We start from the raw sequence: 21,057 nt of genomic DNA on the forward strand, positions 1-21,057 counted from the left end.
GCGCGGGTATAACTGAAAAAATTACGCGACCAACATAACATGCGCTATTGTTCCATGTAAATGGCGGCGCCCCCAATTATATGGACTAACTGCCTCGACGACCTAATTTTCTGCGACTCTCGCCGAGTATGGCACAGGCTCATTAGGTGCGTGTGCGCGTGCGTAAAAACGCTAGTGAGCCTGCCCATGCGCAGGTATGAGTTATCCCTTCAAGTGGCGCGCGTGTTACTAGGCCAGCAATATAGTCACTACTTACCGAAGTCTCGTTTTATACAGTGCAACTCATGCAAGCCATGCTTCACCCTCTGCACGCTAACGGCTACCACTGTGGCGATTACCGCGTGCGTGTTTCAACGCGTTACAGGCATTGCATGTTAGAATAAAGCAGTCGTGACAGTAACGCATAACACAAAAGTAACGTATAAAGGAACAAGAGGCTAAATATTTTCAACACATGAATTCTTAGGCTTATGCTGGTCGGACACTAATCAGCAAAAAAAAAAAAAAAGAAAAAAAAAAACATCTAGAATGACGAAGCACTCTTTCCAACTCTTTACTCTTATTTGGCAGTGTGTCAGATTACTAGATGAAGTAAGAACTGCCCAATCTCTTTTTCTTGAAATTTGACGCCAAATCGCAAAGTCTATACGTCGCTCCGACGTCACAGATTTAAAAGCGTTTTTGTGTATCAAAGTCGTTCTTGTCGAGAAAAAAATTCCAAAACTAGATGGGTTCTGTTTCTGACCCCTTAGGTATCGAATGTAATCTCTCGTTATCAACAAGCAGTTGACCTGTCCCGAGCACACACTGTCTAAAATCTACAACGTCATCCAGAGCTGGTGCGCCAACTTTGAGGTGGCGTCGCCAGCAGTCTCTAGTTTTGGAGTTCTAGCTAACGGTGTACCAAGAAACCACTCACGAGAAGATATTTCTCGGCAATAAAAAACGGAACTTACTAATTCAGTTACTCTTACGAAAGTCGTTAGAGAAATTTCATTGCGCTTCTCATGACTTTCTGTTGCATTCAATGAGCCTTCTCTTGAAATATAATTGAATTTCATGACCTGATTTTTTAAACCTTAACTAACCTCTCCAGTGTTCCTCGAGCGTTAAGGTTCCGCATCGTTAGCTTCTATCGAATAGAGGTGTGTACGCTAACCCGACACCCGTTAAGCTAATGCTTCGAAGACAAACCGATCGCTGCTTTCGCCGCTTTATTGGCTCGACTGCTCTCGGCCGAAAGGAACGAAAAAAAAAAAAAATACAACTCGAGACAGAGCGCAGCTAAAAGGCGAGCGCTCATTGGAGCGCGCGGAAGAACAAGTGAGTCAACACAAGAGAGCTAGTGGCCCGCGCTCCGGAACAAACCCAACGTCCCTCGGAGACGAAACACGCGCACCGTTTGGCCGGGCACTCAAACCCCGCCCGTAGGGTGGTACAGAGCAAGCACCAGTAAACAACCGGCGCTCGTCGGCACAAGAGCAGACACACACACACGAGACGAGCCTGCTCGAACAAAGGATATTCTCGGGTCAATGTTTACGAACGTGCTCCGGTTCGCTTCGGTGGACTTAAAAAGGCGCGCCCGGTCGTTCGGCTGTCCTTCGAGTGGCGGTCGGATGCGTGAGCCTCGGAAGAACTGAAGCCTGCCATGCTTCGGGAGACGAACGAGTGACGAGAAGCAGAAGTACAACTATTTGAAGTCGCACGACCTACACTGAAGCAAAAATAAGTAAGAAGTACGTTTTGAGGATAGATAAATAGAGACAGAGGGAGGTTAACCAGCAGGGAAAATCCGGTTTGCTACCCTGCACTAGGGAAGGGGCGAGGTAAATAGATCAGAAAGGAGAGAGAGAAAGAGCCCATACACACAACCAAAGCCGGCCCCTATCACACACAGTCGCGACCAAGACGCGGACGACTATACCCTCTCCCTTCATTCTAACTCTCTTCCTACTTTCTCTGCAACCATTCCCCACCACACGGATGCTGAGCCGTGCTCTGTAGATGATCTGCAGAAATATGCATCTTTCCTAACCACCACAACCACTACTACTACTACCACAGCAGCATTTCAGTCTACAACCGCTTGTGAAGGCAACAGTGCTCTCGTCGCCCTCCGCTGCGATGGATTGCGAGGCCCGGCATTCTAAAACGATTTGCTCTGCTAACGGCCTCTGATCAAAGCGCGCTGCGGCGACTGCGAGCGATCGTCTCTGTAAATTGTAGCGAGGACGGTCACAGAGAACGTGTTGAAGAGTCTCCTCGCTACCACAGTCATTACACGAATCGTCGTCGGCCCATCCAATTCGGAAAGTAAGAAAGCGTCTCGTTACGACGTACAACGATATTGCTCTGTCAGCTGCGTCTGCATTCTGTGCGCGATTGCTAATATTTAGGGGGGTGCGAATAGTGATTCTTAAAACGGAATCGAATACGAATATAATATTGCCAGAAGGGAATCGAATCGAATAGTTCTCGGATAATGAACAGCGCCGTCATCACAATCAATATTAAACGATGTTCACATCGTAGAGTCTTAAAGCTAGCAAGTTTGTCATTACATAGCACTTTATGAAGCGTTATTTATTAAAAGCACAAATGGAGTATTAGGAGTAAACAAGTGGTTTATTTACATGCGCAGGACTCTACAGCAAGTGCGAATGATCGCTGTATAGCCTGTAAAGTACGGCACCCCTAAGAGACGTGGCCTGCTCTGCTACGCAAATTCTGATGTTTTGCATCTATACTACGCCCGCGGGGGTGACAATTTACCGGACACTTGCTCGAGTTTTCTGTTTAACCGGGTGCAGTTGACGCTTTGAGATATTCGAAACATATTCGAAAAATGCTGGCATTAACGAATAGTGACCATTCGATTCGAAGACCGAATCAAATAGGACAATATTCGATTCGTTATTCGAAAGTTTCGAATATTCGCACACCCGTACCGATACTGCACTACGGCGAATGACAGTCAAAGGCACTCTCCTCTTGCATTTGTGAGCCCCGCCGCAGGAACCGTGATAAGAACGTTTTCTCGGCAGAAGTGAGCAGGGTAATGAAAAGCTTCACTTGTGGCCATCTAGAATTCAATCCCAGATCCACTACGACTGAGCCGTCGCGCCACCTTCGTGCCGTTGTCATGGTACCACGATCGTGTCTTCGTAATGGTCCCACGGTTCGTCGCCACCGTACTGGTCATTGTGTAGTCGCGTGCCACTTCCACGCCTTCGTCGACCATTTCGTTGTCATGACGTAGTTTCCTGTCATCGTCCCTTCTCGAGCCAGCTAGTGCACGGCAGAGCACTTGCAGTAGAGCTTTAATCACCGCGTAGTTCTATTTTTAGATGTTCGAGCTGTTCAGTGCACTGGGGGCCGTTGAATAGTTCATCCAGTACTCGAAATTTCCCTCAGCGATGACACACACACACATTTATATATATATATATATATATATATATATATATATATATATATATAGAGAGAGAGAGAGAGAGAGAGAGAGAGAGAGAGACAGGCATAGCTCTACTATGACCAAAAAGAAACACTGTAGCGAATGCCCGAACACACGAACAGACACACGCGGAACGCGCACGAAAGAACGCGCGCGCTCGTAGAGCCACGCACAAGGGCCTCGACGCAGGAATGCTTCCCACCGAGAGCCCCGAAAGCGTCTCCGGGAAACAACGAAGGGGGAGCTCCGCACGCCTTAAGAGAGTCGTTCCGCAAATGGCGCGGAGAGCGACGACGGCTCGTCGTCTACTCTACCAACACGGCGCGCAGGCCCGAGTCGATTGCCGCCGGCCCGGGGGCCGGCGAGATGCGTGACCGCACGCCGCTGCTCCCCGACGCCTTCGGGGAGGAGGGACGACGACCGCACTTACTCGCAACGGCGCGGAACCACGCATTTATGGCACCACGCGGGCGAAGCAGCGATTTGAACGGAGTATGTGCGAGCGTCGGCCCACGCCACCGAGCCAGTGGATATATCGAAGATCATTTTCTCGGTTATTTTTTTTTTCGGTTACGATTGAAGCCGTTAGGGCGGACCATTCAGACATCTAAAGGCAGAGCGCAGGACTCTTTCGTCGCAGAGATCGCGCTGTCGGTGTAACAAGCCGGATTCGCTGACGCCCGATACATTACGCTTCAACGGTCAAGCAAACATACGAACGTAACTGATCGTCTCAAATAATCATTTCGGGCAAGATATATAAATTGCCTGTAGACTTCCATAGACCGCTTTGCCTTGGATACTTGTCCTTCTGGCTGCATAGGTATAGTCATCTTTAATCAAGCGTATTTTCCTTCGGTGTACTGCGATACACTTTCCAAAAGATTGCTTGCAGAAAGGCGATATATATTTGTCGACAGAAATCGGAACGACGTTAAGTAGACGAACTCATTTTAAACTGTCGACCTCGCGCGAAAGAAAATAAATAAATAAAAAGAAACTATACGTAGAGATCTTACAGTGTCAGAAATCCGCGAGACTTAACGGAACCGACGAACGGTGTAACACATCCAAGCCAAGCGAGCTAACCACACAAGACGCAGCTCGCATAGATACACAACCGAGCGAGAGAAATGACGACATCGTGCGAAAAAAAATAAATAAAAATAACTGGCACGCTCTCAAGCAAAGAAACGCTCAACTCGCGGGAGTGGAAGGGTTCGCGCAAGCGCCGTCGAGGATCCCCGTACGCGGTATTCCAATCCGGAGGGAACCACCCCCTCCCTTAACGCACTGGTTGTGTCGCATCCACGTATACGGCTGTTCAACAAGCGCACCGTCGTCTGCACAGTCAGCAGCAGGAACGGCAGCGGTGGGAGCAGCAGCAGATCGATTCTCATCGCGTACGATTTGCGCGCATCCCCCTCTCTCCCCGGCGGCGAAGTTTTGCGTCACTCATCAACGTGCAGACAGAGACGCCTGCAAGAAGAAGAGTCGCGTCATGCGTGCACATACGGCAACCGCTGGTGGGTAAGTGAGAACAGAACAAAGAAGAGCTCTCGCGAAAGACAGCCGGGAAAGACGGCATGAACATCTCGATACACGGGCGCATAAATTTATGCGCAGACGCGCACACACACACAGGAGCAGTGCGCCTGAGGCAACACGTGTGCCTCTTTTGAACACAACACAGAAAAGTTGAGCAACGACAAAAAACCTAGCGCGAACGGGGGAGGTACAAAGATAACGCAGGCCAGCGACATCATGGTAATGAATTCAGGTATTCTAACAATGATAACAATTTTTATTGCCATCTTGAGTTTCTACATTGAAATATCGGGTCTGTCAAAGCCACAGAGAGGCTTTCGCGATAGGACCCTGCAACATTGGCAACGGAAAAATTGAAATCACTCCTCGCTACCTAGCGAACGAGATAGAAACATAAAACTACGTAATAATAATAATAATAATAATAATAATAATAATAATAATAATAATAATAATAATAATAATGTTGCGGAGCAGTGGAACGCGGCGTTGAAGACACGCTGACTGTCAACAAATAAGGCGATTTGGCGGTAGCCACACACGGCTGCTTCGGCTATCTTGTGTAAGCAGCGTTGGCGCAGCTTGCAAATAACCCGTAAGTACACCTAAGCTTCACTAATTCCAACCCCGCGGCATTTCGATGGAGGTGCTGGGTATCGATCCCAGTATACCTCCACCAAATCACCGCGGCGCGGATTATTACTAATAATAACTTCCCACGCAGTGCGTTTATGCACTAGCTGAAAAGCGTGTTAATGCTTAACTACTACAGCGCATACGAGCGGCATAGCTCGCTTTGGCAGTCCAGCCTGTCTAAGCCGGTTTCTGACGACTAATAGGGCTTAACGTCCCACCGCTGCGCCCCTCGGGTATAACGGAGGGATCCGCACTAATTTCCGAGCATACTTCGGACTACTTCACACGCACCTAAATAAGGCATGCATATGGGTGAAATGACAGGTGCTGCATTTCGTCACTCGCCGGAATGGAGCAACCAGTATCGCGACTGATTAATTAATGAGCTTGCCGCAGAATCAAGCCACAACCACCGAACCGTCACGGCTTTTATTACACAGCGTTCGCGGTAAAGGTACGCTTCGCAAACATAAAAAAAAAAAAAAAAAAAAAACGTAGGCGCGAAACAAAGCTGAAGGGAGGCTCTGCTTGTGCTCAATAAGACGCTACTGTAAGTGTGAAGAACAAAAGGAAAAACAGCGGGAAATCCGGAAGCCGTCAGCGCAATAAGCAAAGCGATACAGCGAACCCCCCAAACTGCCCGCTCCTCAAAGCGATCGGCAACGTCGAAAACACACAATGTGGCCAAGTTTCCTATCGTAGCCAGCGGGATATATAACGCGCAAAGTTAGCACAAAGTGTGGCGCTGGTTCAGGCGGCCAATCTCCGAAGGCAGCCTCGACGGCTACAACTTGCGCCCGCACGAAGAGGAAGCTCAACAACGGCAAATTGTGGACGAGAACGTTGGGTGAGGGCAAGAACGAGGATGAGAGGAGGGGGAGGGGCTCGACGGCAGCGCAGAATCGATCTCGCGTATATGTTCCAAGAGTTGGCGGGTATCGGCCGGGGGGTGAGGCGGCCCAATCCACGATGTGTGTTGCCGATCACGGCCTCTACGAAAGCGACGACCCGAGGCAGTGACGGCGTAATCCTCGCCCGATCCAAGCCGCGGACGCTTATCGTCGGCCACGCGCGAGCCGCTCGGCTGCCCATTTTCTTGCGGCGTGATGACTCGCTTGTCAAGCGGCCTGCCCGCCGCGGCTTCCTCTACTTTCACACCCCGCTCTCGCTCCCATCCAACCCGTACAGATTCATTTGTCCGCCAGCAGGCGGTGTCATCGGCTGTGAGGGTTCTCTTGCCAGACACTAATCAGGCGCAAGCTGCACAAGCTATTTACACATGTACAGTGTCACGATGTAAAAACAGCACGAAGAAAGGTATACTAGAAGGAAATGACAGGCGATCCTTGTTAAGATGTAGACCAACGAGAGGGTGGTCTACATGGCAGGTGGCAGTTCCACATTAAGGAAAGTTAAAGCTTTTTGCCCTTTCATTCTGACCATGGAGATTACGTTTGTACAAAAAAAAAAAAAGCTGTTAGATGTTATTTGAGTTTTAACTTGGCTAATATAGTAATTATTACTATTTTGTTTTCTGCACTATCCCCAACTGAAATCCACGCTCCAGCGTATCAGAAAATGCCCGTGCCTAAGTCACAATTTTAGAATATCAAGCTCAACGTAGCACGTCTGATACGCCAACTGTTAGGCGCCGCGAAAGCAGGGAATGCCACGCGCACATCTTCACACGCATTTAGAAGAAGCCAAACACGCGCACCACCGCCCAGAAAGACAAAACCTAAACGAAACAAACAAAATTGAAAACCGCGTCAGAAACAAAAGTACGCATTCCACTACCCTACAAGCTGCCTCTGCGCTTACACATCCTTTGAACCTATTCGGCGCTGCCTTCACGTTTTGAAATGTAGTTAAACAACGAAGAGAAACATCGCTAAAGAACGCGGAAAAAAGGATCACAAAGAACGAACTGCGAAACGAATAAGGGGAGGGGCGAACCAAAAAAGACGCCCCGGGAGTTGGGTGGTGTATTGAATTTCAAGAAACCTCCCCACTTCCCTCTCCTCCTTATTCTCTCTCTCTCCATTTCGGGAGAGATTCAGCGAGCCGAGAGCGCAAGCTCGCGCGGGAAAACGACACAGAGCTCGCAGCCACGAACGGGAAGAAGAAAAACACGAGGGAGAGGAAGTCGCGGCGCAGCCAGCGGCCCAGCTTTCCCGTCGGGCCGGAGGTCGACGGACAAGCTGGGGGCGGCTCGGGCACCCGCATGAACCCCCCCCCCCCCCCCTTGATATACGGACAATTCGACGCACCACCACCCGCACACTAACACAAAAACACCGCACACACACACACACACACACACACACACACACACACACACACACACACACACACACACACACACACACACACACACACACACACACACACACACACACACACACACACACACACACACACACGTCCCTACACCGAGGAAATAACCGGACCATCAATCTCTCGCAGGCAGCCCGCGTGTATCGATCAGAAAGAACCCTGACGGAAAGAGCCAACGCGCATTGTAAACTCCTCTCATCCGCCTCCCCCTCAGTCACCTCGCCTCCCTTATCCCTCCACCGCTTCCCAGAGACCAACGTCGCCCACTCGAAGACGTCTTCTTCTCATCGCCTCTGTATTTCTTAAAAAATCTCGAAACTTGCGAGCCTTTTGTCGTCACTCCACACTTGAAGAGACGGCGAGATAACGTCGTGACACGCTTGAAAGGCAGTGCCGCACTGCCCCCGCCTGTAACAATAGGGACAGCGATAAGAAAGAAGAAGAAGAAGAAAAAAAGAAACCGGAAACATCAAAAAAAGTCAGCGGGAAGAAGCATATCGTGGCCCCAGCTAACAGATAGAGTCCAATGAAAGCTGAAGATGTCAGCCCTGCTATACGCGCCGGAGTTGCCACTTAAGATCTAGGTGACCGAGATATAAAAATAAAACAAGCACAAAAAATCTACTATTCTTACTACTACCAACAATAATAATGAAGATGATAATATTACAGACAAATCGCGTGCATCTAAACCAACTACTACTTCTGCAAAAAAAAAAAAAAAAAGCTTCTGGCTCAGACTACCTAACTCATACCAGACCATTGTTTATTAAACATAGAATACCTCCCATCCATCATCTAGTGTCATTTACCATACTTCGCGCCTTGAAAAACTTGATCTTACCTCGGGCTAAGTTCATAATCCAACTATCGTCAGTGACACAATGATACGAGCACCAGACGCAAAGAGAAATATCATCTACCTCGACTTTGCACAACGTATGGCTCCCAAATGTTGCATTTCGTAGTTCCGAACACCCTTAACACAAACAAATGGTACACAGAAAATATGAAGCTAAAGAAAAAAATATTTGTTCAGCAATTTTTTGAGCTGGTGGGCTCAAGGTGGGCTCAAACCCAAATTAGGGTATTCTTTTATATTTTTTTTTGCCACGGTATAAAAGGAAAATACTGCTATGTATTTTGTTTGAACATGATGTGCTATATCGTAGTGTGGAATTGCAATCATGTTTTAAACATTCTGTTTCTGCTATACCACTGTTTTTTTTTTTAATTTTTCACTATCAGTGCATTGCATATTTTAATTTTACTTTTGTCTTGCATTTAGTTTAATTGTAATTCTGTATTGTGTACGGTTCCTTGATTCATGATGTGTGTGAAATTGTATTTTTTTCCTTCACTGCTGCCATTTTGTAAATGTTCCCCGGACCCCGTCAAGCTGCTTCAAAACAGCTTTTTGTCCAGGGCCTTTTTCTCTTGGAGAAATAAAATGAATCTTGAATCTTAAAATCAGGCCCAGTTAAACACATCACGTTGTTAGGGCGTACGCTGGCGCACTGGCTTCACATTCTTTTTTTTTTTTTCGGAGCTACCACTGGCCTATACGTTTAGTGAAAACAGACCGGTTTATACTAAACAGCCAATAATCACCGCTAATGAGATACTGTACCGGTAAAAGTGCTGTTGTGTAACGCATGCAAACAGACGTCACCCATAGCAGTCCCTATACTGCAGTAAACTGCAATCTTAACAGTAAAAAAAAAAAAAATAAAAAAAAACGGAGACGTGGCAGAGCGCACCAAGCTGGCACTTGCTGCTTTAGCGTAGACGGACCGACTATAGAGGACTAAAAACCTAGCAAGCATTCTCGCACTTGTACACATCAACCAGCACCTGCTCCCATTAGCGACAAGGAGAGGCGAGAAATTTTTTCGGTATAGCAAACAAACAAAACAAAATGATCTTGCTTCTAGGTGAGCGACAAGGCCGGAATAACGGAGCAAGCGATCGACGGGCCGCGGCAAATTAAGAGCGCTTCGAAAAAGCATTTCGCTCTCATTTGCTTGTTTTCCGTTCGCGACAGCGCAAAACAACAAACAAGCGTTCTTTTCTCTCTCTCTCTCTTCTTCTGCTTCGCTCTTTTTTTTTTTCGCTTATTATTTTTCTGCCCACGCCAAACGTTATAGAGACACATTGGCCGCGTGTTTCCCGCCCGATCCGCGGCGCGGAAAACAGACGTTACGAACGACGCCACGCGCGCTGCCGTGCATTTCTCGCTCGTCGATAACAAAACCGCGGCGACAAGCGAGACGGCAGCGTCGGTCGCGCGCATCTGTAACGGGTTGTGCGCGAGGGGGAAGGGGTCGTCGACGGCAAATGGGGAGAGACCATAGGGCCGAGAAAATGGGGGAGGGGAGGGCAAGAGGGGAAAACGGGGAATAGAGGAACGCGCCGACGCAAAACATGCCGAACACGAGAACTCCATTAAAGCGAGAGTTTCTCTCTTCTTTTTTTTTCTTCTTTATTTACGCCGATACTCAGCTAGGAAAGGCGGAGAAGGAAAAGGATAGCGTGATGAGCGATCCCAAACTGGAGAAAATGGAGGGAAAAGGGGAAATGGGGACAAAACTACAAAAAATAAAGGAAAACAGAAACGACGACGCAGAGACTACCTCCGCCCCCCCCCCCTCCCTCCCCGTGTACGAAGACCTCGCTCGCTAATTACGACGTGTCGGCGGCGTGCGCGCGAACCTGAGGGAAAGGAGGAATGAGGAAGAAGAAAATAAGGGAGGGTCGGCGGGGGGGGGGGGGAGATAAAGCTGCAGGCTTCTCTACACGCTGCCGGTCGACTAAAAGGGCTGGAGGTGAGGGGCGAGAGAGAGACAGAGAGGGCGCAGTTAAGACTATCTGTCTGAAGAGTTTGTACGAGTCCACGGGGGAAACGCGGAGAAAAAGGAGACGAGGATCTGTTGGAGCTTTAGTCGAATGAGAGGCCGAAGAGCAGGAACGTGACGCTTTAGGTGAAAGCGCAGGAAGAGCGGAGTGTACCTGCACATTGTATATATATATATATATATATATATATATACACTACGTATAAGGTCGCGACGCGACGCGAGGATTTAATGAACGTCACGAACGGCATCCGATGCCTCCTTTGACCTTCTCCCACGCCGGCTCCCATAGAGACGTGCTCGTTAGAGAACAACCTGCGCGGTCCCGTCAGTTCTTTCCTATTTTTTTTTTTTTTTACCGAACCCCGGGAAAACGATGTCACGAAAAAGGAACTAAGGGCTTTCTCGATTCCAGTCGAGTTGGCGAGGCAGGACGAATGTTTGAGAGAAGCGTTACATTCATCCTGGAAGACGTGACAAGTGGCCTAAGCGGGAGACCTGCCGCGAACTAAATGTGGAGGATGTGATGACTCTCAATGCAGATGTTTGCCGATCAACAATGTACATCCTACGCTTACACAAATCCACACCTGAACCTCGCGCGAAACCGTTCCACACGAGACACGGCGGCTGGCCGTCCTGTCCAGATAGGCTGTCATGGCTTAAGCATTTAGCTTTCTCCGCTTTATGTCGTATCGAAAAGAGGGAATAAATAAATAAATAAATAAATAAATAAATAAATAAATAAATAAATAAATAAATAAATTTGTATAATCTTAACAAGAACCCCATACGTCTTCAGCGCGCAGGCGCCTCCATGCGCAGAAAGAATGGAATAAAACAAAAATCTCTGGTCGAGACACTTGGCGGCTACAATGATCAGCGGCATACGCAGTCTGCTTTTGTAACACCACAAAAGCTCACGATCAGTAGAACCGTGCGCGCTTGTCAAAGCCAGCTATATAGTGCATGATAGGCACCAACGTGTGCGACCTGATGGCCTGGGGGCGCTATGAGCTTGTCCCTTTGGCGTCTATATACCAGAGCGGCCGTGTTGCTTTTGGACGTCAAAATCAACCCCAATGAGAATTTTCTCATTTTCTCCATAGTAGGTATCACTCCGCTTTCAGCGCTACAAACGACATTATTATTCAAACAGAATATTACCCGTTTTCAGCGTAGCGGCGACCGGGAGGTACAACCACTGTTAGCACTGACCCGATGAACACCTTCGCGTCCACGAACATGCGCAGTCAGCGAAGAATTAGTTCGGAAATGTTGATCTTCCTTAACGTGAAACGGACGACCCTTCACTTGCCTGACGTGCATGTTTGTCTGCCGCGAAAATGAGTAACTCAAACTTCCGCGGCAACAGTAGACCATATAATCGAAACGACGACGACGACGCGACCCAGCGCTCGTGTCACGTTGTCTTTGTATACTTCCGTTTTCCCCTCCACCTTTCGCGCTGAACTTTCAGCACGAATGCGTACGAAGCAGCCGCTCAGTTTATCCTTCTTGTCAAAACTATAGATAGACTCCAGTCGCACTCGCTAAACTAGTTCTAGTCAGGAGCACAATCACCCGGCCAGCCCTTGTCGAGTTAAGGCCGAGCGTCTCCAAGGCGGACTCGGCTCGCAACACGCAAATGCCAGAGCAAATTTATATCGTAGGCTCCATATTATAAACGCGCAGGCAGCGCGCCCTCCTTTCCCGTCACCGAATACGTGGAGCGCGTCATTCGAAATATCAAATGGCAGAAAAAGAACTCTTTCGTTCGCCCATAATTCTCTTCTCGTCTCTCGTTTTTTTACTGCTTTTGCCTGGCGACAGAGGTCAGCCCGATCACGCTCGTCGCAGCCCGATCGCAAGTAACATCGAAGAGTCGCAAAGCGGACGAAAAAAGATCTATATATAAAAGGAGCGGGTAGGAGGGGGTACCTTATACATGCGATCAGTTACTCTCTCACTTCAACTGGAACCCGGCCTTCGAGCGGCTTCGCATGAGCGGAGCGCGGCGCAGAATTTACGAGGGCAAAATATTTGTTCAAGCGCTACACCAAAAGCTAAAAACACAGAGGCCGAACGGAAAAGGAAAATAAAGCCATTCCAGCGGGCCCCACTATAGGCGCGGGGCTCCGTAACTCGCCGGCAAAACCCCGCGTATTTTTCCAACCTGGCGACTTCCGGCGCTCACAGACCCCCCGTGCTATACGGCGCTACACACACAAGAGGGAGAGAGAGATAGCCCCCCCCCCCCCCCCACACACACACACAGCGTTTGCTTACAGAAATCCTTTCTGCCGAAAACTGAGCGCAGCGACGGCTAGACTGTGTAGCATGCGCGTAAAAAGAAGCGCGCAAATACACTCAGAAGCAGACGCGCCGTCGCGTTCCAGAATGAACAGAAATACACGCGCGGCGCGTGGAATAAGTAAATTCGACAAACTGTGAGCCGCACTCGAAAGACACACAGAGAGAGAGAGAGAGAGAGAAGAAGAGAGAGAGAGAGGGTGAAGAAAACACGCAAACGGGGTTTCTGAGCGTATAGTGTGTACGGTGGAAGCGTCGCGAAACGCTCGGTCGAATTCGAATCGACGCCGCCGAATCCCGGAGCGCGTCTTGAAACGGAAATCGAGCTGATGTGCGTGCTTGGCCGCTGCAATGTCGCCTTTTTTAGTGTTCTCTTCGCATGCTCGTCGTGTTCTTCCTTTCGTAAAGAAAGAGCGCGAGATTTAAAATGATGGCGCGAGGTACCTTAGGGGAAATAGGCAAGGGGTGACTTATAGGAGTTGGCTATTACGGCTTTTCATGACGTGCCACTGACTCGCGGAAAGTTAGCTTAAAACCGGAATGAGAACTTTAATTTAGATATAATTATTGCGTAGCGCGGGAAATTTCTTAGAAGGCGCGCTGTTTCAAACGCTTTTCTCCATCCCATAGGAGCAAGCAGTGACGCCGTAACCCCAAAAAGAAGTTACAGAGGCACGTAAGTCTCCTCACGTGCATTGAATGCGAAAGCATTCTGGGTGCGACGACTATATCGATGTCCATAATGTTTCGACGTCTCCGTCACGTGACTGTCACATGACGTCATCACTTGGTCATGTGACCTCGCAAATGAAGGTTCGTGGTAACGTTAGTATGTCACATGACGTAATCGCTTGATCAGGTGCTCGAATTGGGCCAAGTCAATTTTGGGGTGTGGGCCAGGTCGGTTTTCATTGACACTAAAACGTGACGTCATCGCTTGGTCGCGTGGGTTTTGGTACTACTGGATGTTAACGCCGGACTTTCCGCTTCATCGGGCAAGACTGAAGCCTTTCCAACGTCACACAACTGACACGTTACTGCATGGCAGCGGCTGATGAGTGACCCGTGTGGCAGCTTTAGACTGAAGTAGTCGTCAACGGACGTTTGCTAAACTGCTTTACTGCCACCATGCGTTCATTCCACGTGACCTTATCAATTTTCAACCATTCAAATATTTATCGTTTGTGGAGAAGGTTCCGAGACATTGTGAACTGCTTTATACAGCATTATCATTCCCAAAGCTATTAAAAAAACAATGCCATAAAATTAAAAAAGATGATCGCCCCCGTACAATTTCGGTCAAATGAATCGCATCAAAAGCAAAAGAACAAAAAAGAAAAGGTACTGCTTTCCTGCCTCACATGATAAGAAAAACACCTGCATAGCTGGATCTAGGACGAACTTTCACGACACGATGCAACATAAAGGTGAGTCAAGATCCTAATTATTTTCTGAACATAACTCGCAGTGCTCAGTTCGCAGCACAGTGTCAACAAGTTACGCAAGACCCGAGAGAACTTTCTCCAATCCGCTTGGCGACGGAACCGCCATTTCGTCATTAAACGCAAGAGGGACGTCAAGCACTGAGCAAGCGAGCGCCTTCGTCTGCCTTCTTCTGACGTCATCGACTGCGTTTCGAAAACATTAGACCGTAGAGGAAGAAATGGGACACCTGGGAAGCGAGGACTCGCAAACGGCGCGAGTAGCATTTCAGCGACAGAACCTGTCGACTCCACACAAATCGGCGCGCCTATAGCCGAACGGTCTTGCCACGAAGAAACGGTATACAGCGCCCGGTGGCCAACTCTATACAACAACCGAACTGCTTCTGACATGCGAGCACAACTCCTGGGCGCCCGGCGCAAAATGTAGGGAACTCCAAAGCGATTGACGAGTCAAAAACAGGAGCTACGAGAAGCGCTTGCGCCACAGCCACGCATGCGCATGTATACGCTGCTCCGGGGGAGAGAGCTCATTGCAGACTTTCCCGTTGCTTTTCTCGACTTTCGTACGAGGTTTGTTTATGCGTAACGTACAACGAAGCCCCGTCGCCCTTAGAGCTCCCTTCATATATACACTCTTCAGCTGACACTTCCAATCGCCTTTCCGCAGCTTCGCCGCCTGCATCTAAGCTGTCTTTTTTTTTTTTTTTTCCACAGTTCAAACTTGCGCTTCGACGTCCCAAATTCTCCACCAGTGACGAACGGAAAGCTCGGATAGAAGGCAATAGAAAGAAAGAAAAAATAAGAAAAGAAGGGGTAACGCGTGAAGACCAGACGAGACAGACCGTTATCGGGCGGATGGGCCAGCTTACACTTGTCTTTCAGCGGCGAGCCTGTTTTCCACGGGAAAACGAGAACGGACGGGCCGACGGAGCAGCCACGTATACGAACGGAGAACGCAAAAAAAAAAAAAAAAAAGGAAGCCAGAATGCACGCCGGCAGACGGGAGTTTACACGAACCGCGGACGCGTTTACAACAACAGAGGTACTGAATAAAAAAGAAAAAAAAAAAAAAAAACGAGAACACGGCCGAGCGAGTCAGGCCAGAGGTTTTTATTTCGAGAAAAACAAACCGCAAGCGCGGTTGGGCAATCTCACACACACGCGAGCTTAGAGATCTGGCTCAAGCGGCAGGACAGGTCGGCGCATGCGCGCTGGAGCAGCACGTCCGTGAGCGCATCGCAGTTTACGAAATTCCGGAGACGCGGAGGACAGCCGGTAGCGACACCAAGTGGAGCTTTGTTCAACCACATCGTATGCGGATCGTTCATGCGATTCTTGCAAAAGTCTTCTTTCTGGCGTTTTACGTGCCAAAACCAGTTCTGATTATGAGGCACGCCGTAGTGGAGGGCTCCGGATTAATTTTGACCACCTGGGGTTCTTTAACGTGCACTACAGCGCAAGCACACGGGTGTTTTTGCATTTCGCCTCCATCGAAATGAGTCTACCTATACCACAATGCTCCTGCACAGCACGCCCCAAAGGAAAGCACGTACGCGAACATTCCTTTGCGGAGAGATAGATAGATTAGATAGATAGATAGATAGATAGATAGATAGATAGATAGATAGATAGATAGATAGAAGGGAGGAAGTAAATAAGGCAGGGAGGTTCACAAGACTTGGTCCAGTTTGCTACCCTACACGTGGGGAGGGGATAGGGGGAGTGAGAGAAAGAGAGAGAAGACAGAAGTCTTGGTCACCCTTTCACATGTACTAAGCTAGGTGCAGCATATCTACAGTCGGGCAATGAAGTCTGTCGACTTCGGGTACTGGAAGAGCTCGAATGGCTTTCTGGCCTGATGAACTATGAGGCCAGGCTCCTAAGACCTTTGCTTCTTCTGTAAATGGCTGTGTTCACACCGAATGCCTCTTTATCATTTATATATTACCTTCCCCCCTTCTAACTTTCCCCAGCCTTTCCTTTTCATGTCTTTCTCTCTCTCTCTATTGGAAGAGAAAGATCCATTACACACTAGTGGTTACGTTACAGCCAACGCATGTACGTCATCAGCTAAGTAGTTAATGTAATTCAGTTCCGGGAGTTAAGGTTGTACTCAGCATCACGAGACGGCGCTACCGACGTTGCGCTCATTTATACGACGTCTGTACCCCACCGGTACTCCGTACACGCGGAACGCATGTACGTGTACGGAACGCCGAAATTCCACACGTTCAGCAGGGGACGTAACGAACAGTTAACTCCTTTAAAGCGCGTAAATTCATTGCGTGGTGTACAGGGTCGGCAACATCTTCGGATAACATGAATCACAGGAAGATCGTCGGCTTGATAAGCAGTAATTTCTCACAGCTACGACCGGACTTGTCGTCTGCTTCCAAGTAAATGACGAGGTTTAACGGCCCAAGCTCCACAGCGCTCACCGGATCCAAGAGGGGTAAAACGGCTGGAAACAGCTGCAACGCGTCACGACTCACGCCGGTCGCAGTCTCGATGTCCACGCGTTTCGCTACGCGAAACATCGGAAGCGGCTATCGCATGGCTCCGGTTGGTGATTGGCTTGGATGACATTCACAAAAGCAACAACACCGCTTGCCCTACGAACGTGCCACGTGCTCCGACAGGAGCGCGAGTAGTGTTGGCCAGGCACAATAAAAAAAAAAAAAAAAAAAAAAAAGGCGATTTAGCGGTAAACGCGAGATAAATGCGCCAGCATTAAGTTGAACCTCTTTAAGGTCCTGAATTCATAACTTAAACCACGTTTACCTCGTTGCGAAGTGTTGTTCAGGAGCTCACTCGGCCCACGTCCTGCCTCTTCTATAGGAGCCAAGTGCAATTGACGGTGGTCCGGAGCAGACCAGCGCCGTTTGCGCTATACACAGTAGAACCTTGTTGACACGATTCCGAGTAATACGTTTTCAGGATAATACGTTTCTTCTTTCCCCCGATAATACGATTTTCGTTGGATCACACGTTGGATAATACGATTTCCGAATGATACGCTTTGTTTTCCGGTTCCCCCGAAATATCTTATCGACGAGATTCCACTGCATATACCTCTACCACGTGACCGGCATCCCACTCTTCACAGGCACCTACCCCTCCCCCCCCCCCCCCTTCCCCCACTTTGACACTTCTAATGCGAGCGCATTCAAACGCTTTTCAAGTGACGGGTATACTTGCGTTTACGTTAACGCCACCACTGACACACAATCAGAGGCGCGAAGGCAACAAAAAAGAAAACGTGCGCTGGAAGTCCAAGTTCCACTCCCAGTTATCGCCCAATATTAGCGGCACAGCTTTCGCGCGCTGAAGCCTAAGGGAGGATCAATACCAGCCAACGGGGTTGCGCAAACTATCCCCTCGCGCCTCGTCTTGGGTCCAACCGCGTCAGCGGACGACACAGATTCGAGCAACGGCGAGCTTTTTTTTTTTTTTTGACCAATCCAAGCACAACGGGAGACGGAAAAACTTTCGGACACAAACAACAAAAAAGCCGCAACCAGATCACGCACACAAACTCTTGTTGTTGCCGCTTGGCCAATACGCGAAACAGAAACAAAAGAAAGCGCGTAAGCAGGCAGCAAAAAGGTCGAATCGACGGGCGCTTGTTTCCCGAACCCGCCCAGCAGCACATGTCACAGTCCGATCCGTCGTTTGTTGGTTCCCGTTTTACTTGCGACCCACTTCCGGACGCGCCCTTCCGACTCGGGCGTCTTCCAGCCGATTGGCTAATGGCGAACAAGCGGCAACTCCCTCTGCTCCCGAACCCCCTATACAGTGGTTCGCACTCCGTCCCTCCCTCACCAGCTATCCAGCATCCTCCGGTGTTTACGCCGACTCAACTAAAGGAAAGCAAGCAATTACCGTTGCTGTCAGGATAGGCGCCTCCAGGTCTTATTTATTTACTTATTATTGCTTTCCCCCATATTCGAGCGGCAGCAACCTTACTTTAACAACTCCAGAACCGTCCACACGCGCCGTGACTTACTCGGCGTTCGTATAAGTTTAGGCTGGACACAGCGGCGCGAAATTCGTGGAGATTTTCCGTACTGCGCGAACAGAACAAAACCAAAATAATATCTTACAGACTTTGAAACTAGCGCCCACTGCACTACTGTGGAAAAGAGAGCGTGGGGGGGGCATGTGATTGCGATATGTTTACCCGATCCCGACAGCGGCAAATTTATGATGACGCGAGAATAGCGAGCGAACTTAATGAACGCGGCGAGTCAATTTGTGGCAGGTTTCGGGCTAATGGAAGAGTGTGCGTTACAGCTGCCTGGCTATTCATCGCATTGACCGCGGTTCGAAGTTTTGAGACCGCGTACTATAACTCCAAAAGAGGGTTTCCATTACGCGCGCCTTTCATCGCCCAGAGTCAATATGCTTCTTAAAAAAAAAAAAAAAAAAAGCGTAGACTGCGCTGTCGCGCCACTTTTCTTTTCCTGGTTGCTCCACGCATTAAATAGACCCAACAATGAGGCCATCTGTACGGTCGATATTATGTTTAAAAACGGACATAGAGATCCATTCTAAAAAAAAAAAAAAAACAAAAAAAAAACGAAGCTTTTTATCTCTGTCATCAAGGACAGAATCAATCCCCTACCGCGGTTATAAAAGAACAGAAGTTGGCTCCTACTACTTAAAAAAAAAAAAAAATAAAAAGCAAGGAAGAAAGCCTCATTTTCCTGCTGCGCGGAATTAAATGCGGCGCAATGTACGAAAATGGGACAACGCGAAACATCAAAGCCCTGACTGTTTCTCTCTCTCTCTCTCTCAGTGCCTTCGAAGTTAAAGTGCACACTGAAAAGATGTTTGCATATATAGATGGGCACCCCCGATAGCACAAGGGCTGATCTCCCATCAAAAGGGCTTCCTCTGTAGTATAGAGTATCCAGTATGAGCATGTTTGCGCTGCTGCACAGTATTTAGCCTGCCAGTTATACAAAGGTCCGCACGCTAAGCATCGTGCTGGGTTTCAATGCGGACGCAGCCATTAGAGAGCTTTAGAAAATAGCGTACACGCCGAACAGCTTTAGCGTATACCCGGAAATCTCGTCACCGGCAGCGTCAATTCAGAAATGGCCCAGCCAACGAAACACTAGTCTTACAACAACGATAAGTTCAAGCTCGAAAATTTCGCGCTTAAATTTCCACATGACCCCGATATCCCCCGAAGGCACGGCACAGAGGCAACCTGCTGCAGAAGCTCTGCGATTAAGCTCTGCGCACGAGACAGTGTATTCAATTCCCGGCCTCAGCAACCGTTCCCATAGGGCCGAAATATTAATTAAAAGAAAAAGTAACAAAAAAGGTGTACTTAGATTTATGTATACGTTAGCGACACCATAATGTATTGATCACTGAGCGCATGTGCGTACTTGACTGTTAGATCTATCGAATGACTGATATTTAACGTAGAAAAGAGACAATACCGGTATGTATGACAGCGGCCGCGGACGGAAGCTTCGGATGAATGCAGATTTATGTTTACCGTTCGTAAGCGCGCACCTAAATTTCGAAGGGTAAGCGCTATTTGCTTTCTGCCCCCAATGGGACTGCAACCTGCGGCCACACGTTCGTCAGCAGAACGCCATCGGCACTGAGCAATTAAACCATGGCGGGTCGCATGTATTAACAAGTCAGGACTAGGTAGCTACGAGAAGTAGCGACAAAAAAACGTCAGGTTGTGTCACAACACAGAAAACGGAACAAGAACGTCAAAAATACACATCACAGGTGGTGTGTTTCTCTGACCCTGTCGCGTCCATATGTCCCCGTTTGTCCTGCGCTGCAGCCCCTGTGTATACCACTAAAACTGCGTATGCCACTAAAACGAGGATACAACACATAAAAGCGTGTGTTGTTCTTACGCTTGTCCTTGTATAGCGCTACCAAGCTGCCGAGTATGACAGATCCAACTAGCCCGAATTAGTGCCTTGGCGAAACGTTTAACCAATTATCATCACCATCATCATCAGCCTATACTGTATGTCCGCTGCAGGAAAAAGGCCTCTCCCTGCGATCTCCAATTACCCCTGTCGCGCGCTAGCTACATAGTCCAGTATAAAGCCCACCAAATTGCGAAAAGAAAATAAAAAGCACCGCCCAAGCACTCCGTACAGATGGTTAATCAGCGAAGCTGAAACGTGCGGCCCCAGTGTTTAGCAGTGGGTTAATCCCGACGCTGTATTGAAGGGTTTCTCAATTATTGGTTACATGTTTGTGTTTTTAGTGGAACGCAAGCGCCAATGGCGGGCGGATGCTGCTAACCACGACGCCGAGCGAACTCGAGATATCGAACGCATGCGACAACGGCGAGCCGAGGAGGCGGCGTTGCAGGCAGAGCAGGCGCGCGTGCTAGGGTACGACGCAGAGAACGACGTCCCTAACGGCGCTGCCAATGGCGCGCGCGCTTGGGTGCAACGTAGAGGACGACGTAACTGAC

General features: G+C 48.7%; 1 protein-coding gene across 12 annotated transcripts in view; it reads right to left on the reverse strand.

Moving 5' to 3' along the window:
• LOC119464516 (CUGBP Elav-like family member 2) overlaps positions 1–21,057 on the reverse strand; it is a 521,231-nt gene that overhangs the window by 173,172 nt on the left and 327,002 nt on the right. The gene's annotated exons all lie outside the window — the stretch shown is intronic.

This window comes from Dermacentor silvarum, chromosome 9 (genome assembly GCF_013339745.2).
Source record: "Dermacentor silvarum isolate Dsil-2018 chromosome 9, BIME_Dsil_1.4, whole genome shotgun sequence".
Taxonomy (NCBI): Eukaryota; Metazoa; Arthropoda; class Arachnida; order Ixodida; family Ixodidae; genus Dermacentor; species Dermacentor silvarum.